We start from the raw sequence: 25,753 nt of genomic DNA on the forward strand, positions 1-25,753 counted from the left end.
TCATGCAGGCACCTTTCCGCACTGTGGAAGCGGACCTGGTCCCTTAGTGTGCTTCCTTTTGAGCTACTGTAAGCTCTTCAACCTCCACTATCGATGCCTGGGGGGAGTGCCGCCCAGGCTGAGACAAGCAAGCTAGAGGCATTCTTATTTGCCAAATCTGATTGCTATTTAAACAAAAAGGCTGCTGCTGCTGCTGCTAAGTCACTTCAGTCGTGTCCGACTCTGTGCGACCCCATAGACAGCAGCCCATCAGGCTCTGCCATCCCTGGGATTCTCCAGGCAAGAATACTGGAGTGGGTTGCCATTTCGAACTTCTCCATTGCTTGAAAGTGAAAAGTGAAAGTGAAGTCGCTCAGTAGCGATCGACTCCTAGCGACCCCATGGACTGCAGCCTACCAGGCTCCTCCATCCATGGGATTTTCTAGGCAAGAGTATGGAGTGGCTTGCCATTGCCTTCTCCAAACAAAGGCTAGAAAACCCAATTCACATCTCCATAGTTGTTACAGAAGAGAACCTTTTCTCCAAGATGCCCCATTAGTCAATAAACCTCCATCAATGGCCAGCAGGGAGAGAGTACTGACTTGGTGTTAATAGCTCCAACTCTGAAACTCTGAAGGCAGATTTCAAGATGCCACTTTTCAGTTGGTGACATTGGCCAGCAAGTTACTCAACTGCCTTGTGCCTCAGTTTCCCAGTTTGTAAAATGGGGTTATAGAACTGTTTACCATGTAGAGTCTTCATAGGCTTAAAAGAGGTAAATATATTCAAAGTCTTTAGGATAGTGTGGATGCACAGTAGACCCTCCCGTGACTGAAGTCCTGGCTCTGGGCCTCCCCTCCATTTGTGAAAACCCTCGGGGATTCCAGCCCTCCCAGGCGCAAGCTGAAGTTTGGAGAGAGACTTTTACAAAGTGCTGTTTATCCGCTCTACCTTTGCACTCGGGGCTCCTGAAAAACTTACTCTTAATGAAGTAATGTTCGGTGCGTCCATTAAAAATGCAATGCCGGGAGATCAAAGTACAATATTTATTTTAGAAATTTGTTGCAATCACCAAGAGATACAGGTATCAAGGCCAAATGTCAGTTCCGTTACACAAAGCCCCGCGCCCGGGAAGAGCGTGTGGCTGCTCTGCCATAATGTAAAGAGACATCAAAGACCAAGCGCGCGGTAGAAGTGCGCAGACGGGAGGAGGGAGTGAGCCCGGGAGGGCCCAGCGAGCCCCAGACGGCTCGGGGGCTGCGGGGGCGGGGGTCAGTTCAAAGAAGTATCCGCTGGGGCGCGAGTTCGCAGGAGGGAAGATTTAATGGGCTTTCCTTTGTTGGTGGGTGTGTTTGTGCATGGAGGACCCAGGAACTCCTCTGTGGTCCTCCCGCCCGAGGGCGGAGGCGGGGGTGGGGGGCAAGGGTGGGAAGCGGTGAATGGGGAGCAAACTTTAACCGCGGCGGGGGGCGGGGAGGTTGAATACTAGCCTCGGGGCGGCGGCTGGCGCAGTGGAGCGGCTCTCGCAGCAGCTCTCCAAGCAGCAGGGTTCCCAGGCTGCGAAGTTTGCCTGGCGGTTTCTTCGAAGGAGGGCGGCGAGCGCTGACTGGGTGCCACCTGCGAGGAGAGGCGGTTAGGTGAACCCGCACAGGCATCCCTGCTATGGATGGACCTGCTGTGCGCGCTCCGGAATCTACTACAGAAAAACATGTTTACTGAGAGCTCTGGGGTTGCAACTTCGTGATGGGCCTGGCACCTCTCCTCAGGCATTTTCTGTCAGCAAAGGGGACCCATGCCCGTGGGATCAATCCAACAGGTCTCCCATCTTCGGTTGACTTTTTAAAAAATATCTATACATAATTTAGTTCATTTCAACAAATTCTTAATTCACGGGCTCTTTAGAGCAGGGTGTTGTTTGCCCAGTCTCGCCCCCACTCTGCGAAAAGCTTTAACCTTGCAAGATTCTGCATTCACCTAGTTAATACAGTACCAATCGTTGCTTTATTAAAGGTGCTGGGAGGGGAGAGGGCAGAATTTTCCTGGTGGTAGTAGAGCAGAGTCGCAGGAGGATGCCTGTTCGTTTTCTTCAGCCATCTACAACCAAGCATTCTTAGAGCAGTTACTCGGCAGCCTTTTGAAGTCCTGCTAGAGCAGAAAGCTGCTATTGTTGTTTTCAATGCTCAACAGAAAAGGGATCAAACTTTACCCCTTCAATTTGAAAGATTTTTTTTTTTAATGGTTGGTGGGTGGGTGGGGGTTTCAATCTGACACACTCTAAGTTAACTTTGAGGATTTGGAGAACTTTTGCAGTTTAAACTGCAGACCAAATCACAGATGCCCTAATACTTGTGTCTGAAACAGGGCCTGGATCATTATTATAGCCAAGATGATTCAGTAACAAGGAATTACAATTCTAGGAATCTTTGGAAAACACAAGTTTAGTTTGAAAGTTTCTTGAACTGGAAACCTTGAATTAACTTTAAGCTTAAGTTTCAGTGGGCTTCCTGATAGCTCAGTTGGTAAAGAATCCACCTGCAATGCAGGAGACCCTGGTTTGATTTCTGGGTTGGGAAGATCCCCTGGAGAAGCCATAGGCTATCCACTCCAGTATTCTTGGGCTTCCATTGTGGCTCAGCTGGTAAAGAATCTGCCTGCAATGTGGGAGACCTGGATTCGATCCCTGGGTTGGGAAGATCCCCTGGAAGGGAAAGGCTACCCACTCCAGTATTCTGGCCTGGAGAATTCCATGAACTGTGAAGTCCCTAGGGTCACAACGAGTCAGACAGGACTGACTTTCACTTTCATTTTAAGCTTCAAATTTGGATCAGTATGTAATGGATGGATAAGTGGAATTCTAAATCTGGGAGGGATAATTTATCTCATCCAGTTAGACTCCTCCATTTGATGGCAGAAGGAAACAAGAGTTGCATAAGTGTGTCATGCCCATACAGCGCTGTGAACTTCAGTAGATGCTTATTGGTGTTGTGAGGTAGAGTAGAATTGTGTGTAACAGTGTCATCTGCCTAGTGGTTGGTGCTACAGAACACACAAATGCAGTAGGGACTCAAAGGAGAGCACTACTGAGGGCTGGAGTAGTTAAGGGAGGCTTATTAGGGAGCTGGCATTTGAAGGAGACTTTAAGGACCTATGGAATTTTAATTCATAGAAAAGAGAGGGTAAAGTACAGCAATGAAAGAGAACTCCCCTTCAGGGAGAAGCTGAATAACCATGAAAGATGGAATTCTACATCTTGGATTTGCTAGTGTAAACACAGTGGAGCCAGGTTAGAGAATCAAGGAATAGAGTTTGGCCCAGATGCTATATGTAGTAGGACTTTAGTGTAGACTTCTTAGCAGGGGAATTACATAAATTCAATTCATTTATTACATTTCCTGCTTTAGGAGGGCTGGCTTGCTGAGCACTTGGAAGGATAAATGCAGATGCAGTTATCTAAGTGTGAGATGGTAAAGCTGTAATCTGGGAACTAGTGTGGGTAGTGAAAGGATGACAAACATTTTAAAGGGAAAAAGAGCAAAACTTGATTGACAGGTTGGAATAAGAGATGAAACAAAGGGAAAAATAAAGATCCCTCTATTGACAAATGGTGCTGGGAGAACTGGATGTCCACATGTAAAAGAATGATGTTGGGCATTTTATTTACATCACACATAAAAATTAAATGGATCATAGATCTAAATACAAGAGTTGAAGTATAAAAGTCATAGAAGAAAACATAGGATTAAGGCCTCATGACCTTGGGTTAGGCAACACCTTCTTAGATACACCAAAAGTATAAGTGGCAAAAGAAAAAATAAATTGGACTTTGTAAAAATTTATAACTTTGTTCTTCAAAGGATACCATCAAAACAGTGAAAAAACTCATAGAATAGGAGAAAATATTTACTGATGATGCATCTAATAAGAGACTTGTATCCATAATGTATAAAGAAATCTTACAACTCAACAATAGAAAACTAACACACTTTTTCAAAAGGCAAAGGATCTGAATAGACTTTTCTCCAAAGTAGGTATGCAAAAGGAAAATAAGCACATGAAAAGACGCTCAACAGCATTAGCCATCACTGAAATACAAGTCATTATTTGACTTTCACAATAGCCGAAAGATAGAGACAGCTCAAATGTCTGTAAATTGATGAATGGATATACAAAATGTGTTACATTTATATGATGGAATATTATTCAGCTGTAAAAAGTCCGAAATACTGACATCTGTTACAACATGAATGAACTTTGAAAAGATTATATTATGTGGAAGAAACCAGTCACAAAAGATCATTTATAGTATGTTTCCATTTATATGAAATGTCTAGAATAGACAAATCCAGAGACAGAAAATAGATTAGTGGTTGCCAGGCTCTGCGGGGTGGTGGGTAGGAGGAGGAGGGAATGATTGTTCTTTGACTGCTTTTTTCTTTTGGTGGGGGTGAAACATTCTAAGATTGTGGTAATGGTTGCACAACTCTGTGAATATACTAGAAACCACTTTACATGGATGAATAGTATGATACATGGTTATATTTCAATAAAGCTGTTAAAAATTCAAAAGGAACCGAAAGCTTAGCCTGTGAAGCAGTAAGAATGGTTCAGTTGCTGATGAAAATGGGAGATTAAGGAAGAAAGACAGATTGGAAGTACTGAATTCAGTTTGGGGCTGTTGAGTCTAAACTGTGAACTGGATGTTCAGGGGAAATGCTTGCAGAAAGCCAGAAGTGTGGGGAGTGGGCAGTGCAAGTGAGCAATAAGACTAGAGATAAGGAATTACAAACTTTTGAAAAGCAGTGATGGTGGAATAGGTGAGCTCACAGAAGTGAGTGGAGGTCAACCCAGTAGAGAAAAGCTACAGAATTTGTGAGGAAACTCCAATTAGAAGACGAACAGAGGGAGAAGCACCAGCAAAGCAGCCAAGGGAAAAAGAGTCAAGAAAGCCCTGAGAAAACAAAAAATGTACAGGTAGGAGAAGAGCAAGACCACTGGACATGACCAAAGGGGTAAAGAGCTAGAGGAAAGGGTAGTAAGAAAAAGTGTTCATCGGATTTAGGAGGAAACTTTTGAGGATCCATCTTCAGAGCTGAGGTGGGGATAGGAAGAGGATTATGAGTCTAAGCAGCGGCTGGATCCGATAGCAGGGTCAAGGCAAAGCACTGCATTTATGTTTTAGGGTGTGGTTAAAAGAAAATGTTAGAAAGAGGGGGTGGCTGTGGGTGGAGAGCCTAGAGACTAGGGGCTTGCAGGAGAGATGTGAGGGTTTCCTTTAATGAGGAGCAGAGAGAGGTTAGCAAGTCTAACTGCAGGAAGGAACTTCTGCTGGGGGCCATGCCAAATGAAACTCAAAGGGAAGCTCCTTATTTATTCATTTAAAGCACAAAGTATGCAGCAACATGGATGGACATAGAGATTATCATACCAAGTGAAGTAAGCCAGACAAAGACAAATAATCATATAATGTTACATATATGTGGAATCTAAAAAAAATGACACAAATCAACATATTTACAAAACAGAAACAGACTCACAGACGTAGAAAACAAAGTTATAGTTACCAAAGGGAAAGGGGGAGGAATAAATTAGGACTTTGGAATTAAAAGATACATATTTATATAAAATTAACAACAAGGACCTACTATATAGCATAAGGAACTGTATTCATATCCTATACTAACCCATAATACAATAGAAAAGAATCCGTAAAAGGATAAATGTGTATAAATATATATGTATGTATAGCTATTACAAAGTGGAGAGTGAAAAAGTTGGCTTAAAGCTCAACATTCAGAAAACGAAGATTATGGCATCCAGTCCCACCACTTCATGGGAAATAGATGGAGAAACAGTGGAAACAGTGTCAGACTTTATTTTTCTGGGCTCCAAAATCACTACAGATGGTGACTGCAGCCATGAAATTAAAAGACGCTTACTCCTTGGAAGGAAAGTTATGACCAACCTAGACAGCATATTCAAAAGCCAAGACATTACTTTGCCAACAAAGTTTCGTCTAGTCAAGGCTATGGTTTTTCCTGTGGTCATGTATGGATGTGAGAGTTGGACTGTGAAGAAGGCTGAGCGCCGAAGAATTGATGCTTTTGAACTGTGGTGTTGGAGAAGGCTCTTGAGAGTCCCTTGGACTGCAAGGAGACCCTACCAGTCCATTCTGAAGGAGATCAGCCCTGGGATTTCTTTGGAAGGAATGATGCTAAAGCTGAAACTCCAATACTTTGGCCACCTCATGCGAAGAGTTGACTCATTGGAAAAGACTCTGATGCTGAGAGGGATTGGGGGCAGGAGGAGAAGGGGACGACAGAGGATGAGATGGCTGGATGGCATCACTGACTCGATGGACGTGAGTCTGAGTGAACTCTGGGAGTTGGTGATGGACAGGGAGGCCTGGCGTGCTGCGATTCACAGGGTCGCAAAGAGTCAGACACGCCTGAGAGACTGATTTGATCTGATCTGATAGCTATTACACATCTGAAGCTAACACTTTGTGTAAATTAGTTTCACATGTACTGTGCTGAGTCACTCAGTCATGTCTGACTCTTTGTAACCCCATACATTGCAGCCCGCTAGGCTCCTCTGTCCATGGTGATTCTCCAGGCAGGAATTCTGGAGTGGGTTGCCATGCCCTTCTCCAGAGGATCTTCCAACCCAGGGATCGAACCCAGGTCTCCCGGATTCTTTACTGTCTGAGCCACCAAGGAAGCCCATGAATACTGGAGTGGGTAGCCTATCCCTTCTCCAGGGGATCTTCCCAACCCAGTAATTGAACTGGGGTCTCCTGCATTGCAGGCGGGTTCTTTACCAGCTGAGCTACCAGGGAAGCCCAAATCAACCATACTTCAATTTTTTTTTAAACAAGGTACATGGTAAAGCCACTGTTGAGAGTGAAGGGGGTGGGAGAATTCCACACTAAAAGTGCTGTAGGAAATGATTTGCAGATCAGGTGACGCTTACACCTACCCGTGCCAGGCCCTGTCCTGTGTGTTTTACTCCACCACACGCTTAAGCCCTGCCTTGTAGTCCACTCTACTGGCACTTGGATTTCCTCAGACAAGAATGTGGCCCGTATCCTTACCCCTCTTGTCTCGTAAGGAGATGGACAGTGCAGATGTCCTGCTGTGGGGGCTGTCATATGGGGCAGGAGAACTTTTGGGGTGCTACCTGCCTCTGTGGGAGGGAGGTCCCCACATAAACCTGCTGTTTTTTTTTTTTTTGAGGCATATAAAATTGCCTTGGGCTGTAAGCAAAAATATTGCTTTCAACAGCATGGCTATGAGTGATCTTTGAGTGCAGACAAGGCCCCCTTACAAAAAACATCCTAGAAAAGATAGTACCTAGCTTCTTTTCTTAGAGGCTGGCATTGGTGGTACAGTGGTGAGCATAGCTGGCTTCCAAACTTCCTTTCTTAAGAATATCATTTCCTATTTTAGTTTGTCTATTAATAGTCATGTTTTAAAATGATCCTGTGTTTTGATTTGTGACAATAATCACTTGATGCCAGGAGAAATAGTGGCACAGAGAAGTGCTAGGGCTGAGGCCATTGCAGGAGCTGGCAGAAGCTCAAGCTCCTTCTGCTCATCTCCCATCTTTCGCGGCTCAGGGAACCCCGTCTGTATGAGTGCAGAGGGTCCGTGCGCGCAGGCACAGTGGGGGGTCCCGGACATAGAGAAGATGTGCCCTGCCTGGGGGGTCTGGAATCCAGTACTGAGGACAGAAGAACTCGCAGTGTAACCACGGTTGGGTCATGGGACCGCAGGGAAGACATTGATGGCAGATGAAAGAACTGAGGCCCAGAGACGTGAGTGGTTGGCTTCCTGAGGTCACACAACACAGTGGAAAAAGTGAGTGGTGCCTAAGTTGTTTCTCCAACGCTGATAGAAAATGGGAATATTGAAAGATTTTCCTTGTCCTGTTACTTGTGGGATCATTTTCCCCCCCTTAAAACAGGAGAAAGTGATACATCTTTCTGCTAAGCTACACAATAATTTTATACATAAGTTTCTGGAAATTTGATCTGGAAATAGCAAAAAATGAAAACATGCATTAATTGGATACAGGTCTAATAGAGATTCTGTCTGCATAACAAGAAATGAAAAACTCTGGACTCTGTCTTTTTTTTAACCCTCTGAGTCTAGCTTCACCCTGGATGGAGGGGTGGGGGTAGCTCATGGGCTGGAAAAAGGAGTGCTATGAGGTGGTGGGTTTGCAGCACGACCTCTCTGGCATGCTGGTAGTGGCCTCTGGGTGGTCACCGCCTGTCCCTGTGTACCAGGCACTTTCACTTGCTGTGTGCGTATGTGGCCACGTCCTGGAGGCTCACACTGCTGCTGCCCATCACAGCGATGTGGGGTCTCATCAAATCTCTCACAACCCTATTTTATGGATGGGGGGAATGTGGCACAGAGGAGTTAAGTTATTTGCCCAGGATCCTACATCCTGTTACTGGATTTGGATCCAAGTAATGTTACTTCAGAGGGCAACCTTTTAACCTTCAGGATAGAGTGCTACCCTGAGGAAAGCAAGTCTTTCTGTTATCAGAAAAGCAATGTATGTGTCTGTGGTTCTGCAGCGGTGGTATTAAACAAGAAACCTGGGTAATTTTTTAGCCACATTACAAGGTGTTTGTTATTTGCTTCATGGTTAAAATGTCAGACCCACATGAGATGTCTGCTCTCTGTGTCTCCCAAGAAGAAAGACAGTTTGACCTCAAGGAGGATAGTCTGGACCCATGACCTTTCCTTTCCTGGCTAAAGTACTCTTCTCTCCCCCTTACCCTCATCCCAAGCCACCAGAGGGCACACAGAATCAGCTATTTACCTTGGAAGGTTTAAGGCTCCAATTCTAAGGATATAAGTATTAGTCCAGTATCTTTAGGGGTCCAGCTGGGGATGGACTAACACAAACATCAGGTCTCCAAGTGTCCCTAGTTCTATTTAAAAGATCAGCTCACCCATGGGGCTTTTGGTCTTGAGAAACAACACCCTGTTCTGTGGGTTCTAGGATCGTGATTTGGTTTCAAGTAGGAACTGTTAACCTTATCCTAGCCCTCTCCCTGCAGAATCACTCAGACCTAGTTGTTCCCTTTGGGGATCCTCACTGATCCTCATCTCCAATTGTTCTCTTCTCTCTCTTTTCCCTTTTCTTGGCTGCTGTCTTAAGTCTTTCTTGTTTATTATTTTCTAACAATTGCACTCATCTCTCATGCTAGTAAAGTAATGCTCAAAATTTTCCAAGTCAGGCTTCAATAGTACTTGAACTGTGAACTTACAGATGTTCAAGCTGGATTTAGAAAAGGCAGAGGAACCAGAGAACAAATTGCCAACATCCACTGGATCACTGAAAAAGCAAGAGAGTTCCAGAAAAACATCTACTTCTACTTTATTGACCATGCCAAAGCCTTTGACTGTGTGGATCACAACAAACTGTGGAAAATTCTTAAAGAGAGATGGGAGTACCAGACCACCTGACCTGCCTCCTGAGAAATGTGTATGCAGGTCAAGAAGCAACAGTTAGAACTGAACATGGAACAACAGACTGGTTCAAAATCAGGAAAGGAGTACATCAAGGTTGTGTATTGTCACCCTGCTTATTTAACTTATATGCAGAGTATATCATGAGAAATGCTGGGCTGGATGAAGCACAAGCTGGAATCAAGATTGCTGGGAGAAATGTCAATAACCTCAGATATGCAGATGACACCACCCTTATGGCAGAAAGTGAAGAGGAACTAAAGAGCCTCTAGATGAAAGTGAAAGAGGAGAGTGGAAAAGTTGGCTTAAAGCTCAACATTCAGAAAACAAAGATCATGGCATCTGGTCCCATCACTCATGGGAAATAGATGGGCAAACAGTGGAAACAGTGAGAGACTTTATTTTGGGGGCTCCAAAATCACTGCAGATGGTGACTGCAGCCATGAAATTAAAAGACGCTTGCTCCTTGGAAGAAAAGCTATGACCAACCTAGATAAGCTTATTAAAAAGCAGAGGCATTACTTTGCCAACAAAGGTCTGTCTAGTCAAAGCTATGGTTTTTCCAGTGGTCATGTATGAATGTGAAAGTTGGACTATAAAGAAAGCTGAGTGCTGAAAAATTGATACTTTAGAACTGTGGTGCTAAAGAAGACTCTTGAGAGTCCCTTGGACTGCAAGGAGATCAAACTGGTCAATCCTAAAGGAAATCAGTCCTGAACATTCATTGGAAGGACTGATGCTGAAGCTGAAATTCCACTACTCTGGCCACCTAATGAGAAGAACTGACTCATTGAAAAAGACCAAAATGCTAGGAAAGATTGAAGGCAGGAGGAGAAGGGGATGACAGAGGATGAGATGGTTGGATGGCATCACCAACTCAATGGACATGAGTCTGAGTAAACTCCGGGAGTTGGTGATGGATAGGGAGGCCTGGCGTGCCGCAGTCCATGGGATCGCAAAGAATAGGACACGAATGAGCAACTGAACTGAACTGAAGATTTGCCTAGGTGGCTACTACATGAGGCTCCAAGACCTATGAATCCAGGATTCATACTTACCTCTTGCTTACTGTATTGGTCAGGATTCAGTTAAGTGAGTAGAATTAGTTCTACCTGATTTAAGCATAAAGGGACTTATTCCAAGGTTGCCAGTGTCTTACAGCTTGACTGGAGGGCTGAAGAAACAAAGTCTCAGCTGAGCTTTCAAGAATGACTCCCAAAGCAACACCACAGACCTGGGTGGACAAGGAAGCCACTGCCTCTTTCCAGGATCAGAAGGTGGTGGCATTAGAAAGCTGCCTGCCTATTGGGAAGCCAGTGACACCTGCCCAGCTTCAGAATTATGCCAGCTGCACTGTGATCTGTACCTTGTCTCTTGACAACTGTGTATGTAGGGCTGTGACATTAGGACCTCTGTTATAACTGGCAGAGAAAAAACAAATATACCACACCCGTACTTACTGATAGAAGCAGCAGAAACACAGTTCCTGCCTCACAATTATGTACTTCTGTCTCCTAAATTTGGTATGCTGCATCTGAGTGGCTTAATCTAAATCACAGATCTGGAACCCTAACTGCAAGAGAGTCTGGAAAATGTAGATTTTTAACTTTCTGGCCTAGAAAGAAATTGGAGTAGCTACTAAGTGAGCCATTCCAAATATCTGCCATGTTTGCTGCTTATGAGGTTGCTTCACTTTGACTCCTGGTCTACATTCCCAGGTTCTCACCTCTCTTTCAGGGAATTGCCCAAGGACTGTTAATCTCTTTCTTCTCATTGTAAGTACTAATTTCAGTTCAGTCACTCTGGTCCCGCTACAGTGGAGTTATGTCATTCAGCCAATATTTATTGAGTCCCTAACATGTGTGCTCCCTTAACCATTTCCTTACCTCATGACTCCCGAGTCCCTCTACAGCTTTAACCTTGATCTTTCTCTAGAACTCCAGCCCATTATTAACTGACATCCTTGAGATTGCCTCAAGAATGTCCTGCCAGATCTCCAAAATAAATATATCCTCAGGAAACATCTCCCTGCTTTCCAAACCAACTCACTGTTCCAAGATTTCTGGTTGGTGGTGCTTAGACTGGTTCACATACAAACTCAACTGAACTCCTTCCTTCACTCCCCACTTCCATCACTGCTCATTGCATTTCCATGCTGTCATCCAATTCTTACTTCTTCCTTCTCCCACTTCCATTTTCCTGTTTGAAGCTTTCATTATCTTTCAGCTCCCTTTTCACAGCCTTTGTGGCAGACTATATTTTCCAGAGATGATCCCAGCAGTATCTCTCATCCCACAATCTAACTGGCCTGAGCAACTCACTTACAACCAATAGGAGATGGCAGAAGTGACTTCCAAGGCTAGGTGTGTAAAGGTCAAGTGACTTCCACCTAGATCTCTTGGAGTGCTTGCTTTCTAGATATTCCCTCCTTGGAATATTCCCTCTTGGAACCCAGCATGAGACCACCAAGCCACATAAGAGGCTCCCTATAGGGGCTCTGGTCAACAGTATCAGCTGAGGGCAGTCTCTGGGTCATCCCAGCCCAGGAGCCAACATGTACGTGAAGAAGCCTGAGAGTGATTCCAGTTCCTAGATGTTTCAGTCAGCCTAGCTGAGGTCCAGACCTTATGGAACAGAGGTGAGCCATCTTTTCTGTGCTCTGTCCAAATTCTTGACCCAGAAAATCCATGAGCACAGTGAAATGGCTCTTGTTTTACTTCACTAATTATAGGGTGGCTTGTCATATTGTACAGCATTAGGTAAATAGTCCTCAAAGCCATGTTGCACATCATTTGGTGATTACCTTGCTAAAACACTGAGCAGCTCATATTTTTACTTTGCTCCGAAACCTGAAATGTCTCCCCACTGAATATGAAATTAATTGCATGTTTTCCAGGCTTGCATTCAAGGCACCACATAATTCTGAATCTTCTTGCCTTATTTTCCACTTTAACTCATTACCCACCTTTCATTCCAATCTTACCAGATAGTAACTCTTCACCTGGCCCTGCCTGAAGCTTTCCTACCTCAGTGAATTTTCACAAGCACCAGCCTTTGTTTGGAATTTTAATTTTCTATATCCAGCAAAGTCCTACCTTAAAGCCAGCTCAAATCTCTCACCTCTAGGACTGTACTATACAGTATGGTAGCCAGTAGCAACCTGTGGCTATTTACATGTAAAGTTAAACTGATTAAAGTGAAAACTCCTTTTCTCAATCTTACTAGCCACATCCTACTGGACAGCATTTGCTCTAAGAAACCTCTCAGCTTTACCGTTTCCAATTAATTTCTCCTTTCCTATAGAATCTCCTTTCCTACAGAATTATTTATTTGGGTCTTTGTCATTGCTCACAGGCTTTCTCTAGTTGCACCAGGCCTCAGTAGCTGCACCACGGGGGTTCAGTGGTTGTGACGCATGGGCCTAGCTGCTTTGTGGCATGTGGGATCCTCCTAGACCAGGGACCAAACCAGTGTCCCCTGCTTTGGAAGGCAGATTCTTAATCACGCAACCACCAGGGAATTTCCCCCCTATAGAATCTTGAACTGCTGTTAGCAATTTTGATCTGAATGACATTTTGAAGGTCATATAATCCAATACCATAAAATTACAGATGTATCTTGGCTTTCCAATATTCTAGTGCATTGCTCTGTATATGGTAGGTGGGCTCAAACATTTCTTGAGTTGCAAGGAAGCAACAATGAAAATATCTGTCCTAAGGGGTTTGGATTAAATGACCTCTTTCAACATTTTCCAGTAAAAGACTCAACAAACAACAAATCATATGTCTTTGACAATATATAATCTCCCTGGAGAGCTGTTTCTCAAATTACAAATGATTTGGGAGGAGGGTCTTTTGGGAGGGGCATCTAGGTATAGACTGTTAAATACTGTAGGGATTTAATTATTTAGGAATGTGTGTATGTTTTGTCTCAAAGGATGCCAATTTTTGCCCAGTCCTTATGACACCTTAACTTACATGTCAGCTCTACATACCACTGAACAAGGAGGAATTTCCTTCACGCTGTTCCTTCTTTGAACAAGGAGGACATGATAACAGATAATTACCAGACAGGTGAAATTCCATTTAGTTTAAGTTTTTACCAGTCCTCAAGTTATTAAATTCATACAAATTAGACACATAAATCTATGGTGTTTCCAGTAGTCATGTATGGATGTGAGAGTTGAACTATAAGGAAAGCTGAGCACTGAAGAATTGATGCTTTTGAACTGTGGTGTTGGAGAAGACTCTTGAGAGTCCCTTGGACTGCAAGGAGATCAAATCAGTCAATCCTAAAGGAAATCAGTCCTGAATATTCATTGAAAGGACTGATGCTGAAGCTGAAACTCCAACACTTTGGCCACCTCATGATAAGAGTTGACTCATTGGAAAAGACCCTGATGCTGAGAGGGATTGGGGGCAGGAGGAGAAGGGGATGACAGAGGATGAGATGACTGGATGGCATCACCGACTCAATGGACATGACTTTGAGTAAACTCCGGGAGTTGGTGATGGACAGGGAGGCCTGGCGTGCTGCAGTCCATGGGGTCACAAAAAGTCAGACACGACTGAGTGACTGAACAGACTAAAAGCTAAACTCTAAAATCATATACTATGTAATAAGATACTTTTTCATGTGTGTGCTTATGTAGAGAGAGAGAGAAATTTTAAGTCTAATCATCTAAATTTTCACTCATACAATATAGCCTGCTAATAAGGGATGCAGTAGACTCACTGTGTTTAGAACACAGCCTTCCACAAGCCCCAGCAGAGAAAAGCTTTGATGATGTTTATGTATGACACTACGCGTTCATGTTAATAAGTGTTGATTATTCCCATTTCCCTTCACTCATTATCATAGAGTGAAACACCTATTAAACCTGGGACATTTTTGAGGTTAATATTAACTTAATCTCAATATTCAGTTTTAACCATAAAACCTGGACTCTGTACCAGAAGCAGTTTTTCAGTTACTCAATAACTTTATTTCAATCTGACAGTAATACATGGGAATCTATTTACCTGTTTCTGGAATAGATGATGAAAATTAGAGTACTGCTGCCTGTTGACTCCTTTGGACCACTCTCCTACTTAGTCATCCCTTTAGAATAGTTATGATTTCACCCATCATGGCACTATTTTATGCTTCTTTAGGTAGGGTGGGTTTGTAAGATGCAGAAAGCATTACTTTTTCTTGATAGTTTAGAAAGGTGCCCTCAGGTCTTAGCACTATTATGCAGCACTTTAGGGAGATGCTTTCGGGCCTGAGGCATCCCAGCGTGGTCCAGGGCAGGGAAGTCACCCTTCCCGACTCCCGCGTGCCTGGTGAGGGGAGGGCAGCCTTGTCCATCTTTACCAGTGAACCTCTGTCAAGTGGGCCATGCCCTGAACTCCCATCCTAACAGCAAGTGAAATAAAGTGAAAGTGTTAGTCGCTCAGTCGTGTCTGACTCTTTGAGACTCCATGGTCTGTCCACGGAATTCTCTATGCAAGAATACTGGAGTGGGTTGCCATTCCCTTCTCCAGAGGATTCTTCCTGACCCAGGGATTGAATTGAACCTGGGTCTCCTACATTGCAGGCACATTCTTTACCACCTGAGCTACCAAGGAAGCCCCAAGAGAGGGTTTTAATAGCTTTCCAAATCATTTGCCCTCACCTCAGTATTATTCACCAGATAGCAACTTAAGAATACAATGGCTTAGATTTAAGTCTGAAAGGAAGAGCTATGTAAAATACCTGTGTATTTTGTTCTCCACAAACCTAATTAACAATTGATAAAAATATATATTGCTCTACTCTTTTGACATAGCATACAGAGTTAACATTTTCTTCTAAGTAACTTCCCTGGTGGGTCAGATGGTAAAGAGCCTGCCTACAATGAAGGAGACCTGGGTTAGATACTTGGGTCGGGAAGATCCCCTGGAGAAGGAAATGGCAACCTACTCCAGTATTCTTACCTGAAGAATCCCATGGACAGAGGAATCTGGTAGACTATAGTCCATAGTGTCTCGAAGAGTTGGACATGACTGAGTGACTAACACTTTCTTCTAAAAGAAACTTCACAGCACAGACATATGAAGTTCTTTAACCTTATTTCAGTTACAAAATAGTAACAAGTCCAGCCCTCTGTGCACGCACACAGCCATAGCTGTGTGATCCTGGGCAGAGCTCTTGACCACTCTAGGCCTCATTTTCTGCACTTGTGTAATAAGGGACATTTTTTTTTTTTTTTTTTTTTTTGCCTCTGCTTCTCTTTCTTTCTTGTTTCCAACACATTGTTTCTTGTTTTTTTTTTTTTTTTTTTTTTTTGATATGTTAAATGTGAGGGCTTTTAAATAAGCTTAAATTGGGCAAAAATACATAACTAAAATTGACCATCTTAATCATTTTAAGTATACAGTTCAGTTGTGTTAAGTAGATTCATATTGTTGTGCAACCAGTCTTCAGGATGTTTTAATCTTGCAAAAAACTCTATATCCATTGAACAGCAACTCCCCATTTCCTTGGCAATCATCATTCTACTTTCTCTGTGAATTTGCCTACTTTAGAGATCACATATGAGTGGAATCAAACAATATTTGTCTTTTTGTGACATAATGTCCTCAACTTTCATCCATGCTGTTGCGTGTATCAGATTTCCTTCGTTTTTGAATCTGAAGCAATTACACTTAAAAAAAAAAGAAACAAACAAAAAAACCCACCTGTTCCTAACAGTGGATACGATTATAACCTTTTAGAGTAGAGATAGGCCTTGAAATTCAATCTATTATTTTACAGATGTGGATGCTGAGGCCCAGAGAAGTTAAGTAACTCATGCAAGGCTGCTCAGCAGTTTTGTGTAGGAGTCGGGGCCAGAGCTCAGTCTCCTGGGACTTTTAGACCAAGTACTTTCTCTACCATGGGGAATTTGCATGTGTACTCAGTCATGTCTGACTCTTCACGACCCTGTGGACTATAGCCCACCAGGATCCTCTGTCCATGGAATTATTCAGGCACGAATACTGGAATGGGTTGCCATTTCCTCCTGCAGGGGATCTTTCCAACCCAGGGATTGAACCTGGGTCTCCTGCATTGGCAGGGAGATTCTTTACCACTGAGTCACTGGGGCTCCTACTGTAGGGGATGAGGGACTGCATTTCAGTATATTCTAAAAGAAAGGTTATGGGGTTTAAAATAGCATTATGTTTAAGCCGGGACTTTCCAGTGACTGAGACTCTGAGCTCCCAGTACATGGGGCCTGGGTTCCATCCCTGGTTAGGGAACTAGACCCCTCATGCTGCAATGAAGATTGAAGATGTGTGCTACAACTAAGACCCGGCACAACCAAATAAATAAATAAATAGCATTAGGTAGAAGGGAAAATAGCATCAGTTGTGCTGGAAAATAAGGTGTGCATCTGGTAACATGGGGCAGAGCCACGGGAAGAGATTATGATCTGTGAGGGATGGGAGAGAAGGAGGAGCAGGAAGACTGACATGGGAAGAGGGGATTAAACTGGGGGGAAGGGAGGAGTGTGGGGAGAGAGAAGAGAGGGAGAGGGGAAGGAAGGAGAGGGGCCAGATGGGAGCTCAGTGATGGTCTAAGACCCAGGCTTTAGAAGAGGCTAGGGACTCCAACCTGCAAAGACTTCTGCGCTACAGCAGCCAAACCACTTTGACTTCAGGCCCACCACCTCGAATCAGCTAAGTTTAGTGAGAAATCATGGAGTTCTCGATTCCATGTCCCCACAGTCACCTGTCGACAGATGCGTCAAATATTTGAACACAGGACAAAGGCTTAAAGTCTTAAATTGCAAATACTTGGTTTGGGCAACTTGACTGACATGCTGTCCATGAAAGTATAATCAACCAATCCCTCAACAGTGTAAGTGATTTTATCAGAAACTTTCTAGTTTAAGGGTAGAGAGTGAGTGGAACAGACAAGTTGCTGGGATTGATAAAAAGGCAGGTATTAATGCAGGTGAGTGAAGGAAGGGGAAACCAGGAGTGGGGAGATTTGTGCATCTCTACCTGTGCTCAGCCTCAAATGCCTGCAGTTGTTATGGGCCTGGGTATTTGGAAGCAGGTCTGCCTTGACTAGAACAATGAGTATGGACCCAGAGGTTCACAGGATTTATGAAGATTTTACTTTTTCAACCCAGTTAATTCCTTTCACAAGGAAGCTTTTCCCCAGGTGATTCATAAGTAACGGATCAGGCAACATGTTCCATAATATCTATGTTTTCTACATACCCAGAACGCTTTGGTGCACACCCTGGGAACTCTAATTGGATGTTCATTTATTCTGAGAGTCTTTGTTTTCCAAAAACTAATTCTTCAAAGACTTGTACAAGACAGCAGAAGCCACCTTAACGGTGGACACAATTTTCTTTCTCTCCCAGGCTCCGAATCCTGGCTGGCTAGAAAGCTACCAGGCTCATTTCCATATCAAACAAAGAGAAGGCAGGAAAATACTCCCCTGATCGACATAAAAAGACACATTACAGGAGATTGTCTAAGAACTTGTTTTTACAGCCAAAATTAGCAAATTATTCACAGTAATAGGTGAGTCGGATGACAATAGTGTTTAAGAGAACAAAGCCGCTCATCAGGACTCCGACCTCAAATCCGCCTCACGGCGGGTCCCCAGCTGCCAGAACATCTCTGTGCACAGACAGCCAAGAGGCTGTAAAAAAGAAAAAGAGGCAGCCAGGAAGTCTGCCACTTACCCAGATGCAGCTACCAGAAAATGCGTTCCAGGGCCCGCTCCCATAGCTGCTCAGAAGGCTCCGTGGGTGGCCACCGCGTTAATGTGGGGGCACACGTGGCTCCCATCTTGATAGGAGTTCCAGGGAAACCAGGGAGCTTCAGATGCCCCATATCCACTTCCTTTCTTGATCTGAAATTCTTTTGAAGTTTTGGAGACTTTCAGTGGAAACCCGAGCTGCCAGCTGCCAAGTGTAAGTGCTTGATTTCCTGCACTTAATCAATACCAATTTAGTAACCCCTTGGAAAAGCTTAACGTACGCCGGGTTTCAGGGTGGTGGAAACACACTTGGCACCTTTCTGTGTGAGATCCGTCCCAGAGACAGCTCATCACCTGGTAAGTCAGTGTGGGCCATCTGGGACTCAGTGAGCCTTCCTATGAGGCGGTGGGAAAAAGATTAAATAGACAGGGACTTGAAACTGTACCTGGGAACTGGGGCCTCCAGAAGGGGAGGAAAGTCTTAAGGCAGGACTCAGGATCCATCTGTGAGCACCTGGGTTAAGCCTTGCAGAGGCAACATCCCCAAGGAGCTTAGCCAAGTGAGCAAATTGGGAATTTAATGAAATCAAGCACTTATACTTGGCAGCTGGCAGCTCAGGTTTCCACTGAAAGTTTTCGAAACCTCCAAGAGCTTCAGATCATCTAATTCCCCCCTGCTTTAGGACATCCCTCCCTCCCGTCATAATTAATGAGGATCTGTCTGTTGTCCTGCCTTTCGGGGACACGTCCTCTGCCAGGTGACAGCTAGAGCATCTCATAAACTTTCTCTTATGTTCATTTAGGGCCTCTTGAAGATAACAGCTCAACTCAAAGAGGGCCTGCAACCATAGGATTCTAGGTACTGGCTCAAAGGTGCTCAACTCTGGCTACAGGTGAGAATCATTTAGGAAAATTTTCATGACACTCAGGCTGCACCCAGACACACTAAATCAGAATCTGTGAGGCTCAGGCATTGGGATTTTAAAGAAGTGTTTTATTTAAAAATAATTACAGCTTCATAAGACATTGCCAAAACAGTGCAGAACATGCCCCTTCATCCAGCTATTACCTAAGTATAACACATAAGACCAGAAAACGGACACCAGTCCAATGTGTATGAGTAGTTCTATGTCATTTGATCACGTGTAGATTAGTGTGACCCCAACAGCACTCACGATACAGAACCATTTCAGCTCCGCAGGCCTCCTTCCTGCTACCCTTCACAGCCACACCTAGCTGCTGCCCCTCGCCAGCCAACCCTGGGAATCACTTATATGTTCTTCACCTAACTGTGTCTTTCTGAGAATGTTATATAAATGGAATCATACAGTATGTAACCTTCTGAGATGGGCTTTTTACTTGACGTAATGCCTTTGAGTGGGAGCCATTCGAGAGGCGGCATGTATCAATAGTGTGTTCCTTTTTCCTGCTGAGCACTGTTGCATTGTATGGCTGTGACACGGTTTACCCACTCACTTCTTGATTATTTTCCATTTTTGATTATCACAAACAAGGCTTCTATAAACATTCATGTACAGGGTTTTGGAGGATATACGTTTTTATTTCTTTGGGATACATTTTTGTGAAACTTCAGGTCATTCCAGTGGGAAGCAGGGCTAAGAACTCTTGGACCAAGGAAAACTGAAGAAGTAGCTACCACGTGTCTCAAACATTTGCAAGATACTCTGTGTGACGTTGCGCTGTGCGGTATGGGGTGTAGAGGAGAAACAAGAGCACAGGTGCTGCAGTCAGACTGCCTGGGCTCAAATCCTGGCTTCACCACTTTATGCCTCAGTAGCTCACCTATAAAATGGGACAGTAAAACCAACTTTGTAGTTCTAGGGTGAGCATGCAGTGAATATTGTTCTGGACTGCATGTTGAGTAACCCCAAGTTCATACTTTGAAGCCCTAATTCTCCACGTGGTGCTACCTGGAAGTGGACCTTTAGGAGACAATTAGGTTTAGATGAGGTTGTGAGGGTGGAGCCCCATGATGGTCTCTGCTATAGGAAGAGACCAGAGAACTTGCCCCGCACCTCCCCCAGCCTCATGAGGATGCAGCAGGACAGGGTCCCTCTGTAAACCAGGAAGAGTGCTCTTACCAGGAACAGAATTGGTCAGTGCCATGATCTTTGACTTGCCCAGCCCTCCTACAGAGCTGTGAAAAATGAATTTCTGTTGTTTAACCTCCTCAGCCTATGGTATTCTGTTAAAACAGCCCAAGTTGATGATAAATATAATTCATGTAGAGCACACATAAATAGCTCAGTGCATGCTAGCACACAATTATTCTGCTGGGAACTGAATTTAGGTCATGTCAGTTCCTGGCTTAAAACTCCTCAAGGGCCTTTTGAACACCTCCCCTCAGGTCCTATGCACAAGCCTTAGTGAACTTTGTAGTGATATCTTGCTGTGGACTGCTGAGAGCTAACGTGAGAGAGGGTGCTTCCTCCTGAGAGCCTTCCCAGGTCTGCCCCTTGCCGAGCTCTGCAACGCATTCGCTTTTTTATGACACTTCCTGTCGGACACTGGAATTGCCTCCACTGTATGTACACCATGGGCTCCTTGGTGGCTCCCTGGCACATGTCCTGCCTACCAATGAATCTCCAGTGCCTGACATGGTGCTTGTCAGTAGGTTGCCATTCAATGTATGTGGAATGAAAGAACAAATAAATGAACCAAGGGTCCTGTTACGGCATGTGGCAGGAAAGGACTGAGCCCCCAGTTTACTCTCTGAGAAGGTCCTGCTCCCCTGCTTATTCTGGGTGGTCAAGGTAAGGGCAGCCTGGGCAGAGTCTCTAGTCAGTCACTGACACTTGTGCTGGGAGTGTCAAGGCTGTGACGGTCACTGAGTGAGCCCTGGGAATGAACATGCCAGGCTGGGAGGACGCAGACAGGGCTCCAACACCAGTATCATGATCATGAAGGCTGTCAGAGCAGCAAGAGAAGGACAAACTGGGACTTAACGTTAGAAGAGGCAAGTTCAAGCTACGTGACTTGGAGTAAATCAAGTAACCTCTAGTGCCTGAGCTTATCTGGAATTATACCTTAGGCCTGGAGCCAGACTGCCTGGGTGTGAATCCAGCTCTACCACTTACTGCTCTGTGACCACGGACACTTTACTTAACCTCTCTGTGCCTCATTTTTCTCATCTGTACCAGGGGGATAATAATAGCATCTGCTTTCTAGAGTTATAGTGACTAAAACAGTTCATAAATGTGAAGGGCTCAGAAAAATGCACAACTTACTGTTAATGAAAAATTTAAATATATATAAATAAATACAATGAGAATAAAGGATTATTGTGAGAATCCAATGAAAGGAAACTGAAGCCATGTTGCCTGTGATTCTGGCAAGGCTTTATGAAAAAGATTTTTGCTATTTAAGTCGACATTCAAAATTTCACATTCTGATAAGTATCCGGAAAATAGCCAAGCTGTAGCAGGGAGCCATTGGACACTGTGGACCCGATCTGCTCAGGAGGGGCCAGAAGTTGCTGCCATCTGATGTCTGTCTTGTGGCTGCATGGAAGGAGTTGGAGCTGTAAGTCCAGTTCTTAGTGGACAGGTGTTTGAAACCCAGAACCGTCCTTACAATTGGCACCTTGTTGAGTTCTCTGCAGACAGGTGAGGATTAAGTCGAGAGGAGACCGAATTACCCTTCCGTCCAGAGCTGGTGGACCCAGCAGGCAGGGCTGAGGCTCACTGACCCAGAATGGGCAGCCAGAGCTGAATCCTTCGCTGTTGTCTACACTCTGCTTTGCAGAGAAACCTGAAGTTCTGGTCCCCAGAGCAGTCAATCCAACAACATTCATAGATACTGTCATACTGACATTATACTTCCATCTGGCCATGGAGTTTCAAAGAACTAGATGCATCTCTTATTATCAAAAGAATAGTATAATTAATGCAAAGTTTTAGGCTCTGAATTCTGCTGTCAGAAATGAAGTCAAAAGAGCAGTGCCCTGGACATTAACTTTTCTTTAGAAGTTTTTATTTCAGTCAAAGAAAATAGATTGCCAGGAAGGAAAGGAGTGTTGAAGTATCTTGTTTTTGTTTTCCTTTAGGAGTTCAATTTTAGTATTGATTTTTATTGATATACCGAGATTTTTCAGAACTTAACTGGAGTGTCAGAGAAGGCAATGGCACCCCACTCCAGTACTCTTGCCTGGAAAATCCCATGAGTGGAGGAGCCTGGTGGGCTGCAGTCCATGGGGTCGCTGAGGGTCGGACACGACTCAGCGACTTCTCTTTCACTTTTCAGTTTCATGCATTGGAGAAGGAAATGGCAACCCACTCCAGTGTTCTTGCCTGGAGAATCCCAGGGACAGGGGAGCCTGGTGGGCTGCCGCCAATGGGGTCGCACAGAGTCGGACACGACTGAAGTGACTTAGCAGCAGTAGCGGCAGCAGCAGCAACTGGAGTGTATAGCCAAAATTAGCAACGTAATAAGAAAAGATCTCTCTCTGAAATTTAAATAACATAAGCATGTATGAGAAAATCTTTGGAAATCTCTCAAACGATCAAGAAATTACTTGTGATAAAACCGATGGTTCTTCTTGAACCAGCATTTGAACGTGTGACTAACACAGGATGCTGCTGCTGCTGCTGCTGCTAAGTCGTTTCAGTGGTGTCTGACTGTGCGACCCCAAAGACGGCAGCCTACCAGGCTCCTCCATCCCTGGGATTCTCCAGGCAAGAACACTGGAGTGGGTTGCCATTTCCTTCTTCAATGCATGAAAGTGAAAAGTGAAAGTGAAGTCTCTCAGTCGTGTCCAACTCTTCGGGATCCTATGAACTGCAACCTACCAGGCTCCTCCACCCATGGGATTTTCCAGGCAAGAGTACTAAAGTGAACACAGGATGAGCAGTATAATTATCGGTGTTTTGCCTGCCCTGAGACAATGTTGTAAGGTCAGAGGTTTATGGTGACATGAATATTGAAGACAATCTTGAAGAATGAAGCATTTGTCTGTCAAGTTAAGATGGTGCTCAGCCGGCCTGAAACAAGCATTCCTGCCTTCTAGGAAAACATATCCAGTGGGAGAGGATAGCTGATGCCGCTAGTGCACCAGGCCATCTTAACTCCATACCCTCTCCCTTATGGGGGCCCTGTTTGGAGAGAGTACCTCGGCTCAGTCTCCTGGGCCCCACTCTCAGAGACTGTGATTGGTGAGCTTGGACTGGAGCTTGGGGCTATGCAAGCACTGAGCTTGGCCTGCCATGGTTGTAATGAGGTGGGTCTCGCCAGCACCGTGAGAAACCTGATTACCTTTCCTCTAACCCCTTGACTTCATCTTCCCCAATCATCTTAACTTGACCTTCTCAGAATTTGCATAGTAGGTTTTCCTATGGACAATAAACTGGGGGACTTCTCTGGCAGTCCCGTGGTTAAGACCCCGCACTTCCAATGCAGGGGGCACGGGTTTGATTCCTGGTCAGGACACTAAGATCCCACATGTTGTATGGTGTGGCCAAAAAAAAAAAAAAAATTGGTATCCTGTTTCATAAGTCTGTCTTCTGCAAGATTAGGTAGATAGAGGTTTCAATTTATCTAAAAGCTTAGGAGTTCAGCAGAGGTGCACAAAGGTGTATAGGGTTCGGCAGCTGGAAAAGGAGGAGCTGGGGCCTTCCCTCTGTGTTTCATGGACTTTTGTGGCTTCACAAGAAGGAACAGCTCTTGACCTAAAATATTCTGCAAACTATTGGGTTATATTTTATCAGTCCTTCAGAGCCAGACCCTCCACACATAGACTGATTAAACTGAGCTGAGTTTCCAAGGATATTTTACCCCCTGATAAGTGGTGACCCCATGTATCTCAGACCATTCTCGCAGGTTGCATCCCTATCAGGGGGTAATGGGTAAGAACTGTCTTAAGGTTCTTAAGGTTCCAGTAAGTCCATGCTAATGTTTACTTCCATCAGCAGAGCTTGAGAGTACACATTTCCTATAGTATTCTGACACTGAGAACTTGAAGAAAAAAACTGCCATTCTGAAAGTAAAAATGGTACTTTATTTGTAATCTCTGTTTTATTCCTAGAGCTTACCCACTTTCCTATAGGTATCAATTTGTACCTATAGGTGCCAATTTCCTATAGGTATCTTCTTTGTAAACTCCCTGTGCATGGTTTTCTTCGTTTCTTTTTTTGGGTGGTGTTTTTTTTTTCTTAGTAGTTTATGGGAGCTTGCTGTGGATATTGAAAGCAAGACTACAACATCTTAGTGCATCATAGTAGTAAAGACATATTTGTTGAATGAAAAACGTAAGAATATTAGCCTTTATCATATATGCAACAGATGTTATTCTAGCTTGCATTGGAATTTTAATATTTAAAAATATTTTTGTTGAAAATTATGTACAATATAAAATATTTACCATTTTAACTATTTTAAGAGTTTAATGGCATTAAATATATTCATATTGTTGTGCAACCATTACTACTATTCATCTCCAGAACTTTGTCATCTTCCCAACTGAAATTCTGCACCCATTAAACAATAACTCCGCATTCTACCAGTGCAGTGGAACTTACTGAATGGTGTCTTTATATGAAGAGGCTTTAACTTTTTATGTAGTCAAATGCATTGTTCTTTTTCCTTTAAGTTGCCTTAGATAATACATTTAGAAAGGTCCCCCCTTCCTAAAAACTATGGAAGCATTCATATGTATTTTCTCTTAGATTTTATAGTTTCTTTCTTTCTTTCCTTGCATTGAACTCTTTCTTTAATCTACCTAGAATTTTCCTTCAATAAAACATTAATGACTGTTGGGAGATAATTCTGCATGTGTCTCTTGTGTGGCTGCACGTCTTATGAGCAGAGGCACTGATTGCCTTTGTTCTGAATTATGTTTTCAAGGATGTTTGCATACTGATCAGCCTGAGAAAACATGGACAGTGTCCCCTTAAGAGCAGAGGGTAGGTTAATAGGTTGTCCAATACGATAAAGATAATGCCTCATTCAAGGCAGAGGTGAAGCAGGCTTATAACCCATTACAAAAAAATAGAGTTCCTTAAGTTTGGGGTTCCTCTCTGAATATACCCCACAATATGTACAAGTATCATCTGGTCCTCTTTGCTTTGCCCTGTAGGAACTGGGGATCAGGGAAGCAGTGTAAGTGCTGATCTTCTGGCTGTTGCTATTGTACTTTGTCTCTGCTCCAGCACTCTTGTGTCTTTGGACAACATCCATGAAACTATGTCAGGCTAACTTGTTAGTCTGCAAGTGAATACAAATGTGAGACTGTCACAGTTCTTGACAAAGAACTTTCTTTTCAATTTTTTCCAAAAGTTTAATTTTTCCAGCACTATTAATTGAATAATTTATCTAGTAATTTGAAATGTCAGCTTTATCCTTAAGAAATACATAGTAATGGCTCAAATGGTAAAGAATCTGCCTGCAATGCAGGAGACCTGGGTTTGATCCCTGGGTCGGAAAGATCCCCTGGAGAAGGAAATGGCACCCCACTCCAGTATTCTTGCCTAGATAACTCCACGGACAGATGAGCCTGTCAGGCTATGGTCCATGGGGTCGCAGAGTCAGACATGACTGAGTGATTAACACTT

The 25,753-nt window shown here is 43.9% G+C and overlaps 1 long non-coding RNA gene across 3 annotated transcripts in view; it reads left to right on the top strand.

The window, feature by feature from the left end:
- The first annotated feature begins 18,263 nt into the window (after window positions 1-18,263).
- The window catches only part of LOC123331036, a 28,670-nt gene continuing 21,180 nt past the window's right edge, over window positions 18,264-25,753 (top strand). For 2 of the 3 annotated variants that reach the window (XR_006547475.1, XR_006547479.1), the window contains exons 1-2: window positions 18,407-18,545; window positions 18,992-19,081. This is a non-coding gene — a long non-coding RNA (uncharacterized LOC123331036). The other variant, XR_006547482.1, reaches the window with a different exon arrangement.

Source organism: Bubalus bubalis, chromosome 2, assembly GCF_019923935.1.
Source record: "Bubalus bubalis isolate 160015118507 breed Murrah chromosome 2, NDDB_SH_1, whole genome shotgun sequence".
Taxonomy (NCBI): Eukaryota; Metazoa; Chordata; class Mammalia; order Artiodactyla; family Bovidae; genus Bubalus; species Bubalus bubalis.